This window comes from Corvus hawaiiensis, chromosome 6, assembly GCF_020740725.1.
Source record: "Corvus hawaiiensis isolate bCorHaw1 chromosome 6, bCorHaw1.pri.cur, whole genome shotgun sequence".
NCBI lineage: Eukaryota > Metazoa > Chordata > Aves > Passeriformes > Corvidae > Corvus > Corvus hawaiiensis.
In genome coordinates, this window is record NC_063218.1 from 29,008,896 (window position 1) to 29,021,104 (window position 12,209).

Genomic DNA, 12,209 nt, shown 5'->3' on the forward strand with positions numbered 1-12,209 from the left:
TGCCTTTTGTCTAACAAACATTTCAGGGATTTTTTTTTTCCTCCTCTGGGATAGTATTGTTAACACAGGATTTGCAGATTGCAGCTAGAAGAAAAGAGAAAAGAAATGGCTGAGTGTAATCACCTACCCATTACATGGCAAGAACATGCACACAGTTGCTCTCCTGGGAAAGTAGTTCTTTTCAGTTCCATGGTGAAATATTTACAAAATTCAATGAAAGTTGAGTCATTAACAAGAGAAATAATTTGTCCAAGTGGTGGCTTGAGGCAGAGAAACCTATTCTGGAGGGCTGCTGTAACCACCAGAGTGTTTTCCTTTCTATATTTTAAACGGTTACACATAGAGAAGAACTAGATGAAGATATTTAAAACTAATATACAAGGCAAGAAGGAGTAGCAAGAATGGTACTAGAATATTGTCTGAAGTGGGTCTGAGGCGCAGGTGTATAGTAACTGCTCTTTGTACCATTAATTTAGTAAGTTTTGGTAAATACAGAGAAAGTAAATGGTTCCTCTTGGCTTCTCTTTTGAGCAAATACACACAAGGATATGAAGGTTTGAAAAAAAAATAAAAGACATGGCCCGAGTCTTAATGCATAAATGAGTGAGCCTAGATGTCTGTGAGAAAAGATATTTAATTAAAAGATACAGTTATGACTGGGTAGTAGTTATCATCACTCAATTTTGTTATGATAGGCTAACTGAACCAGGCTGGAAATTCTAGGAGCTACATTTCTAAGTCCCATTTATGTTCTGAGCACCAGATTTTTTTCTTCAGTTAGTTTCCATTGACATAATTTCTTGATTACATTAGCAGACCCAAAATACAAAGTCTTGTGTCTCTTCATTTTTGAAGGGGAGTTTAGAAAAAATGGTGAAGACATTTCAGTAACTTAAGGATCTCTCAATGCAGAAAGCAAAAAATATTTAAGAAAAAATTTGTATGTTTTTCAGTCCCAAATACTTTAAAGAAATATAAGGCTTACCCAAAAGCACACACAAAAAAAAAAAAAAAAAAAAAAAGGAAAAAGAAAACGCAGATGCAAACGCAACTTTTGATCCAGTTTTGTAAAATTTCTACAAAATATATACTTTTCAGTGCATCAGAAATAGTCATTCAATATACCAGACCATACAAGGTACCACATAGTTCACACTCCTTTATTTCCTTTATTTTACATAGTATTGTGAGGCCTAAGGAAACAGTATTGTCAAAGCTTAATCCCTTTAAATATTACACACCCAGTATGCAGATGGAGATGGATGCACAATCATCATCATCCTCAAATCAGAAACTGCCAGAACTAGCAATATAAACAGTTCTAGTTGGATGTAGGAGACCATGAAGGAAAAAGGGCACCTGCACAGACTGCAAAAAACCCTTAGCAGCTCTAGACAATAGTCCTTAAGTCATCACTGAGTCCACAAACTGATGCTTGCATATACAAGTCAGCCTTTCAATAAAAAACCATAAAATAAGTAAGAAAAAGGGTTGGTCCTTTCAGAGTGATTTAAATCACATACAGATGGTATATTATTGATGCCAAATATCCTCACAAGATCCTTGGTCCCATGATGCAGCATGCATCTTGCTCTCTGATCTCAGCATATGTCAAAGCCCACTGCATGAAAGAAAGCAGCAGATCAGCTTCATCTTTATCCCATTATTTTTCACGTTACAATGTGCAGCCCGTATCTAACCAACCAGAGACACTAAATGGGAGCAATGATGCAATTCCTAGGTCTTGCACAAGGCACGTGCAGGAAAAGGAATGACATTGTTTGTTTAAGGTATGTATGGAAGTGACACAGAAGAAAGGCAGAGGTCTCCCACCTTAGCTGGTGTTACAAGAACATGGTGAGTATCCATGTTTCTTGTTTGTGTTTCTTTTGTCTCTTGAAAACCCAAATTCAGAGGTTTATGCACATCTTCTTGATAAGGTACCTGCATTAACAGACACAGTGATGGGAGTCTTAAAGTTTGTATTTTAGTTCAGTGCAAAAATCGTGGTCCGTTGTCTCTCTGCTCTGCATCTCTTTTAGGTGAATATAAGCAATGAAATCACTTTCTTAAAGCTGGAAAGATAAATCAGAAATATAAACTAGAAATTTGGTTGCCAAATGCTTATTATTCTATCAGAGCTCCCAAATTACATGCTCTGGATACTTGGGATGTAATTTCACCTTTGAAAGGAAGTATTCTTATCAGTCAATTGATATTTTTAAACACCATATTGTCACTGCAAAATGAAAATCACTGATGACTCTCACAAAAATTTAATACTGGCAGAGCTATAAAAATATTCTTTCTAAGTGTTAAGCCTTGGGACATAGCGTTTATGCAGTCTAACAACAGCTCTTGTCTCAGCATAACATATATTAAAAATCTAGAACACACTTCAAGGATTATTTTTAGGGTTTTTTTCCTGTCTCCATGGTTTTGCCTTTGAAATTTTTTCTGAAACAATAGTACTGCATGCATATTTGTGCCTGTTATTCCAGGTATACTCAAGAATATTTGAAAGGATTAAAAAAGACACTTACCCTTCTGGGTTAAATGTTTTAGCTTTACTTGCATTGACATTGCAGGTGAAAGCCAAAAATTAAATAATAAAAAAAAGAAATTAACCTGTTGGTAGCAACCTACCGTTTTCAGTCTTGTTTCCAATCACACCGAGGCAGAAAGTAGCCCTGACAATTCTATGACTGCTCCAGCCCATTGTAAACAGGAGGTGGCAGTTATAGTCTTTGATCCAATATGCTGCAGTGTTATAAAATGGCAGTAACTAGCTAGGGAAGACAGTTTCACAATATGCAAGCTAAATAGCTTTTCCAAGGCTAGCTGAAGCTGCTTCCCCTTTATTCCCTTTTTGTAGAAAGCTAAAACATGTCACACACAGAGACAGAAAAAAGAATAAAATAGAGCAGACTTCTGACAGCTCAGAATTAGTACTGTGATAGAGACTCTAGAGCTAGCTACACTGCATCCAAGGCTTTTAATTTTCTTTTATTTTTCTTTTTCTTTTTTTTTGAGTGTGAAAACACATAAAGATTGTCTTTATAGGGCTTTTGTGGAAAAAATCCTCTCTATTCATCTTGTGCTCTGTCTCATGGATTAGTTTCACAAATCTTTCTTATCACAGAAAATACTTTTATTTCTATAATAGTAAAATTCTGCTTAAAACTAGATCAATAATACCCCTCCCCCAATATATGGCAGGTGAAATCTAGCAGGAGTGGATCTAAAAGCCAGTGCAGCCTGTTCAACAGGCCATTATTTTTTAATTTCTGATGCCTTTCTGAAATACCACTGAATTCCTGGGAAGACATTGCTTTATCATTAAAGCAACTTCAGGACGAAACCTCTGTTGGCTCTAGTTATGGAAACGAGAGCTTTAACCTGCATGTTAAAAAGCCCTGTGACAGTAAAGACCAAGAGCAAAGTAGAGCCATTGGAAAGTCTCACCACAGAAAGAAAAAGAGCAGAACAAGGGAGATAAAAGGGTGTGAAGGATGCATTCTGACATCTAAGAGAAACTATATGAGCAAGCATTGTATTTACTGTCGTTTGACCCAGCTCAATGTCTGATCACGACAAATACCAGGAATCACAGCAGAAATAGATTACACAATCACATTGAGAATTTTATAGAAGGTCTGAAAGCTAGGTGGAGATGAGAACTACTGAAAGCACCTGTAATTCAGAATCATGCAGAGTAGCACATATCTGCAAGGTGTAAGTCTCCAGGAAGTTGTCTAACGTAATTGCCAAAAAAACCACTTTCTTAGGAAGAGTGTTGGGATGCTTCATTTTGAGCAAATAAATTTTGCCTTTCTGCTATTACACGTTCCATCATTTCTGTAAGTAACTTCTCTGAGTAGAACAACTGCTTTGTACTGTGGTGCGTGAAACTAGGACATAATGTCATGGCCACAGATAACAAAATATCCTACTGTTCCCATCGTGTCGTCCAGTGGGAGCTCCTGTAGTCAGAGATTCAGCAGTGTACATTAATTTTCACAGTGTTATACAAGACATCGCTAACTCAATTCCCTTGCATCCTCACAATGGAGTATGTCCAACTGTAGAAAGATAAGACATGAATCCGATGTTGTTAATCAGACAGGCAGATACTCTGATATGTTTCACAATAGAAAGAGAATACAGATCATGACTTGTGGCTACAGAAGACAATAAGAATGTTAAGGGCAGTACTGAACTAAAGAAGACATCTGGTTATAATTGCAGAAGTATTGTAGAGGCAGGACAGCAGTACAGTAGTACATATCATTCCACCAGGATCTTTCTGAGAGATTTAGGAAGCATATAAGGGATTTACAGACAATGAAATTCAGTTTAATTACTGTGTATCAGCTGAGCAATGGTAACAGTCCCCAAGAGTGCCTTATGGCCAAAATCAGGTCTGGAACACTGCTTACCCTTCCTTACCTTCCAACTTAGCTATGTTTAATGACATCACATTTTCTGAGCACTAGAGGAGCACGGTTGAAGAGGTTGGTGGTTCTTCTGATGTATAGTACCTTAGGCTGTGTGACTCTATGTTTCATTAGAGTATTTCCTAAAAAAAGTATTAAGGCAGGGTAAAATCAGCACTGCATATCCTAATTAGAGGGGACATCCATCAAACCAAACTTCTCACACAGAAGATCTCATACTAAAAACTAAGAGACTGTGCAGAGACTCACAGAAGTTCTGGGTATAAAACAGAAAAAAAATAGAGTATGACTCAGGTTCTTCAATTTCTGTTCTAAGCGGAGGTACATGCCTTCCTGTCTGCAACAAAAATCCATCTATTTAAGGTTTTAATTTTATTACATTAAGACATTTTCATAGACTCCTTTATCCATGAAAAATAAGATCAACCCTCAGCTGCACCACTCACAAGGAACAGTGTTACTTTTGCATATAAAGAGATTTGGAGCCAGAACTTGAATTTAATTTCCCTGAGTATATGCAAAACCCAGATATCCTGGAGTGATTTGAGAGGTTTTTTCCAGTGACTCCACTGAAAATTGTATCACTGCTGCTTATTTATCTCAAATTTCCTGGGACTAGAATCTCCACAAATCTCTATGTTGCATATCCCTGACAAATGCTTGAAGAGCAACCTACATAGTTAGCCTTTTTTCTCTCCTCTCTCCCACACAAATATTCTTGCACAGCTCTATCTCTGAGAATCCTTCATCTTAGAAGATGGGCTAGAATTTCAGAGATCAGGGCTCAAATTCCTGCTCTGTAGGCATTGGATGCTAATTTCACACATAGAAGTTCCATGTGGCTCATGGTGGCATGCAGGCCCCAGTGCAATTCAGTGGTGTTCTGAGCAGACAAATGCAACCAGCCCTCTTGCCAAGAGACAAGAGGGTTTCCTATTCTGGGAATCACACTGTGAATGTTACTCGAGGTCTAGTGGTAGATATGTAGCCATGTAGATGTCCCCTGAGAGGAAGAAAAATGGAAACTGAGGCAGACAGAGAGCAATGTGGCAGTTCAGAGACAAAAAAGTAAAGTGGAGTTGGTGCCTCTCTGAGAAATAAGATTTATAAAGCTCTTGCTGAAGCTCAGGTATGTAAACTGTCATGATAGTTTCAATGAGACTACTGATGAAGGATCTTAAGTGTGTGGTTCGGTACCTCCAATATGAGACAGATTACAACATATGAACTCCACTAGATTTCTAAAATATTTGAAAAAAGCGTAGAAAGAAGTATAAAGACTTAGACACACAAACAAATTGCTGGGGCTAAAAAGACATTCTATATCAGCTAAGACACTGTTCATAAGAATTCTTTCCTTGCAGATGTGAATAAATCAAATTATTGCAATTTTGCGAGAGCAGAAGCCCACACATTGACAGGAGAGGAGACAGGAGAAAAGGAGATGAAACTGAAGAGGAAGAGACATATGCAGAGAGAAGAGAAGAAGGAAACTACATGCCATTGAGAACCAAATAATTGAGAAAAATGTAAAGTATAAAATCGTGGTTTCTGGAAGCAGAGAGATAGTACTTGTAGATGTGAAAAATTCTAATCTAAACAAAAAAGTAAAAGTGGGACAGAGTTCAAGGGGTTGAATTCTACATTAAAAGCTGGATAATCTCACAGTAAACAGTACATGTTCTCTTTCTCACTTTTTACCAACTCAGTATTTTTAAAATGTTTTTGCAAGTGTTTTTAAAATGGTTTTACCTGAGATTTTATTCCTCTCCACATTAAATATGAAAATTTCTGTCTTAATTTACTCACTAGGTTCAAATTAGAATTCTATACACAGTGAGCACATTTGTCTAATAAGTTACTGAGACATTTTCTTCTGCAAAAACACTGAAAGGTCTCTTTTTTTCTTTTATTTTTCTCCTTTTTTTCTCTAAACCACATAGAGTCATAAAGTCATTGAGGCTGGAAAAGACCACTTAAGTCATTGAGTCCAACCAGTAACCTGTGACTGCCATGTTCACCTCAAAATCATGTTTTCAAGTGCCATATCTACATGCTTTTTCAATACTTTCAGGATGGTGATTATATCACTGCACCAGGCAGCCTATTCCAGTGCCTGACCAGCCTTTCATTGAAGACATTTTTCCTAAGATCCAACCTAAAACTCCCCTGGCTCACTGTGAGGCCATTTCTCCTTGTCCTGTCAGTTGCTGCCTGGGAGAAGAGTCAGACCCACATTTCTCTACAACCTCCTTTCAGGCAGGTGTAGAGAGTGATAAGGTCTCCCCTGAGCCTCCTTTTCTCCAGGCTAAACAACCCCAGCTCCCTCCACAGCTCCTCATGACTTGTGCTCTGGATCCTTCACCAGCTTTGTTGCCCCTTTCTCGATATGCTCCAGGACGTCATCTTTCTTGTAGGGAGAGGCCCAGAACTGAACACAGGATTTTAGGTGTGGCCTCACCAGTGCTGAGTACTGGGGGGCAATCACTACTCTGGTCCTGCTGGCCACACTATTGCTGATACAAACCAGGATGCCACTGGGCTAATGTGTCTGAGATGCAAATTCTCCTTCACTGCCTCCTTGATCTTGCCAGTTGCAATCTTCTCACTTTGGTCACCAGTTTTGCTTCATGAGTATTAGACTGCTTTACTAGTTATGACTGATCAGAAAGGTGTAATCATACCATTTCCTGCTCAAAGTCATTTACTTTCACTTAAATACCAAATTTTTGCCTGTTGCTGAGATATCAAATGTGCTTTATTCTCTGGATACTACAGTTGAAACTGCCTTTTACTACCGTCAAGAGGAGGAATCAAAGTTGTGGGTTTGTTTTGCTTTACCATTCAATTCTTCATGCAATATCTAACTATCCTAATTTGTTTCTTTCTTGTGAAGGGTTTGTTATGAATTATTTTGTTATATATAGGGGATTTTTGTCTAATTTAAATTAGCCTAAACATTTAACCAATGCAATTATAAAATGCACAATTCAAGCACAAGTTATTATTCATAGAAATAGTTCGGTTTTCTGTTTAAAACATGTTTGTAGATACCAAGTTTATGATAAAAAAAGAAAACTCCTGCAAATAATTGCATGTCATTAGCATAGATATAGTGTTGGTAGCAATAACTTATTTCCCCTTTAAAATATAATAAGAAAAGAGAAAAAATATTTGGTGGTATATCTTCATCCATTAATCTTTAGCACCAAAACCTCATAAACATGGTGACAGACACAGATTAATTCTTATATTTCATAAAAGGTCAATCAAAAAATAGATATGGTAAAAGTACAGTCAATAAATAATCTTATAAGACTAAACATTGCACTCATCCTTTTTAAGTCACTCATTAGTCATCTACAGTGCCCTCAGTGACATTTTTAATGTATTATTTCGAAGTTCTTTCTTTATTATTGAAAAGGGAAATATTTTTAACTTATAAAAGCTCCATCTATAGTCGAGGTCTGGTTCATCATAAATGAGCAATTTCCCAGTGGGCAAGAAACTACTGTGACAGGAACATTAATAATACCTTTGAACATCTACTGCCCCATGTCTTTTTTTTTTTTTTTTTTTTGAGGAGACTTACAGTTTTATGGGGAAATGTTGAAGAAAAAAGAAAGGAGAAGAAGAAAAGAGGCAGGAAAGGTTATTTTGTGGCTAAAGCTCATTGAATTATTACTGTTTAACATTCCATCTCTTAAATTACTGTTTAAAATTACAGTCCTACACTCATTGTTTCATTTTCAATAGAAGGAGCTGCATCTTTGCATAACAGGCCATTCTTTTAAGGGTAACAATTCTAAAGATGGTTAAAGGACTTAGGTATCACTTTGAACCTAAAAGACATTAGATGCCTTTTGGGCACTGAGTAAAATCCCTGGAAATGGCTTAGATAGCCATGTAATTTTTTGAGTTTCCTCCCTCTGCTCTTAATATCCAACAAACATTAAGAAGCCTAATATGAGCATCTAATTTTCAAGGCTTGTCCCTTATAAATGTACTGTTCAATGTGTTCCTGTCACTCTGCATTGAAACCATTCACACTGAATCTATACAGCTATTGAAAAAGCTGCTGAAAAGATGTATTCTTTATAATCCAAGAATTTAAAAATCTTAATTTTGACAAGTTTTTAAATTACTTGTGTCTCAGGGCCTTATTTTCAAAATGTCCCCACCTATGAATAGTTTGTCCTATTTAAAGTTACCATTTGGCTGTAATATTATTAATAGAATGTATTTGATCTATTCATATTTTATCTAGTCACACAGGAGATCTGATTTTCAGATGTTTGATGGCAGTTTTACAAGGATTCTAATGACTAATACCCAAATGTAAATGATTAATAAATCAGTTACACAGTTTCAGAAAAATAATCTGCTCAGTGTATTAAAAAAAGTGAAGAAACTTTAAAGTTGGGAACATAGAGGAGGCCACATACTTGTAAATAATTTGTTAAAAGCAAAGTAAATTTGCTAACCACTGTAACAAATAAATAAAGGGAGAAATAGAGGCAATTCAGACAAAATAAGAAAGTTCAAGGGCATTTAAGAACTAATAGGAATGTGAAAAGACTGCAATTTTTTTTCTGAAAGGAAAAATGGAAACCAGAAATGTATATGAAAAAATGAATGATCAAATAAACATATATGAAAAAATTAAACAAAAAAAATTTCCTCTCCTAGTTTGTGATATGAGCAAAAAAGATAATTAAATGGTAGAAGGCTTGAAGTAAATAAAAGAGTATAGTACCTCACAAAAAAATCAAGTCACCAAGGCAAGGAAACTGAAAAGTGTAAAATGAAGACTGGGCATGTGATTCCTAATGATCAGTGGGACACTTTTTAGCCCAAACCATCTGGATGAAAGAGACAGCCCAATCTATCCTGGAATAGAACTAAAAACCATGAGAGAGAGCTCAGGCTACACACCAGAGCAAGGCAGTACTTCTCATTGGGTGACGGGTGGATAAAGTGCTGAGTAGGACAGCTCTGTGAGGGAAGAGAGGATAAAAGCCTTGGATTTAGAGCAGCAGCAACTGCCCCTGACTGGGTACATGCAGCATTAAAAACTATCTAGCTGTCAGCTCAGCCACGATAACCATCTATGTACTTCTGCTGAGTCCATGCCAATTGTGAAGTGGGTCTCTTTCTCTGAAATATAGGGACACTACCACATATAATTAATTCATTATTGTGAACTGACTTCACACCAGTTTAATTAAGATTGCAGATCAGCCTCGGGACTGACTATTATTATGGCATAGATGATAATTTAGAAGTTGAATAGCACTGATCTGGACATGCTGGATTAGACACTTGGAAACAGCCTCATCTTTATCATGCTATTTGAAAATCTCTTGCCTGACTTCCTGGCATCATGCATGCAGCAAAGGCTTCCTGTATATATTTGAGTAAAGAACAGTCTTTGAAAAGTGGTTCTGAACAGCAGAGATCTTGAAACATAACTTTCAGTGCTCAGTAACTATAGAGTGAACCAACAACTTAGGGGAACACAGAAGGTTCGGGATATAAAAATCGTGATGACTAACCACAGTTCCCAGTTAAGAGAACAGTACTTAATCTTCTCATTCTAAAGCTAAAACTGCCAATTTTGGACCCACATTAAAAAAATATTAAACATGTTCATATTAGAATATGAGTTCGAAGCACTCAAAAATGGAAAACACTTGGACTCCAAATGAAAATTATAACTGTTATTAAGGAAATTTTTATAACAGAAGGAAATCTGAGTATCAGTTCTCTGTGCATACCAGCTCCAGTCCCTGTGTATACCAGAAAGCCTGAACAGGAAGTGCCCTTTCTCCACCAGATGATTGAAAATAGCAGGTGATGAGACACGGATTTGCTGTGACAATAAAAAATAAATTTACAGAAAAAGTGAGCTGTTCTGTTTCCACTTGTTCTGTTGTATTCATTTGTTTCTGAAGCTTGATTACTTGGGTACAGCAAAGAAAAAATTCCCGTGAGCTATTTTCTCATTTTGAAAACAGAGAGAAATAATATCAAGTGCTGCAAGGAAGCAAGGGTGACTAAGGCTGGGAGTTGTGAAGGTTGAACATTTCTTGTAACCCTCTAGGGTCAGTTCCCCTCTGAAGATACTTACCCCTAAGCATTCAGAATCTGTTGCTTTTATTAAGAAAGCTTTCAATGGATTTATTTGCTGTAAGGAAGACTATGGAAGAAAAGAATATTTATCCTATTCTGTCTCCCGTGTCATCAACCAATTTAGAAGACAAGTTTCAGTTACAGAAACTTTATTACTGATTAAAAAATCCAAGCAAAATGAATTCAAACCAGACCAAGCCAAACCTTGCCTCCTTCACTTTTAGGTCACAAGTTGAGTGGAGCTGGCAGTTAGAATAAACTTTCCTTCCACTTGTACACAAAGCAGATACTACCTGAAAATCACTGTGATAATAAAAGCTGTATCCCCCAACACACTTTAGAACGCTGCACTCCAGAGAAAAGTAGAACTTTAAGCAAGAATTGTTTGTGTTATGGGTGACATTTTTTTCTTAAAAATGAACCTTAACTTTTTTCCTCCTGTTTTTTTTCCCACTGCTTGCATACAAGAAGTGGTGAATCAGCACATTTGTACCATACATTAAATATTAAAGCCAATATGAACATTGCCTGACTTCCCAGAAAAGAAACCTTATTTTATGTGCCGCTGGAAAATTAGAAACTTGATATTACTTAATCACGTTAGAGAAATTAAATGATGACAGAACTACTATGTGAAAAGTTATGCAACACTCAAAAGACAGCTATTTAAGGGAAAAAAGTTTAGAAATGTTTTGTTTATGCTATTGTTTACAAATTCATAAAAATTTGAATATCCAAAAAATAGGATTTAAGTAACTTGAAGTGTTTTGAGTTTTTACCTGTACATATTTCAGTTTTTACCAGTTCTTGCAGCTGTTTGAAAATCCATAGGCACAGGAGACTGGTCACGTATCTGTGTACTTGTAATATAAAAATTACTTTGTAGACTATTAAGCATCTGCCCTTAATTTCATAGAGATCACACTCCAAGGACATAGAGCCAATAATCTGTGTATAAAGCTTTGATCTTCTGCCTGATCAGGCTAGCTTTACTATTGATTCCTTATTATAATTTATTTAACATAAAAGCTGTTACATAAGGTGGTTAAAGTTGCTTAATGAGCTAACCGATTAGGGAGAAATGAATTTGAGATCACTTTGAACCCAAAGAACCAAAATTTATGAGGTTTGGGGTCCTAAAGGAAAAGAGTAGAGCACAGTTCTTTAATTAATAGGATATTTGGGTAGAAAAGATATTAACTACTGAACAACTTTGATTTTTTCATGGAACTGGAACATAAAATGAGCTCATTCTCTGCCTTTACTTATGCCCTTGACACTGAGCAGAATTTGCCCCATGGCAGACTGAAAGGCCCTCACACTAACACAGACTAAATTTCAATTGTTCGTTATTTTTAGTATAAGATCAGAATAGAACTACTTAATCAAATAAAGTTATAGAGGAGGGGACAGAATAGAGAAGCTGTGCTTTAAAGTATAAAAGGAAAGTTTGCTTATGGTAGTCATTATCACATTCATTTTTGTATCCCATTTTTAAACCAATTGGACCTAATTAAATTTCACAACTCTTTTGCACCTGAATACATTCATATACAGGATTTTTGATCTCTAACAAAATAAAGGAGGTCACAGCTGAAATCTTTGCAATCGAATGATAGG

At 36.3% G+C, this 12,209-nt stretch overlaps 1 long non-coding RNA gene across 1 annotated transcript; it reads right to left on the reverse strand.

The window, feature by feature from the left end:
- Nucleotides 1-1,134: 1,134 nt before the first annotated feature.
- On the reverse strand, nucleotides 1,135-2,900 carry LOC125327768. Its single transcript, XR_007204361.1, has 3 exons — nucleotides 2,647-2,900; nucleotides 1,834-1,944; nucleotides 1,135-1,621 (listed from the first exon to the last, which is right to left on the reverse strand). It is a non-coding gene; the product is annotated as an uncharacterized LOC125327768 (long non-coding RNA).
- Nucleotides 2,901-12,209: the final 9,309 nt, after the last annotated feature.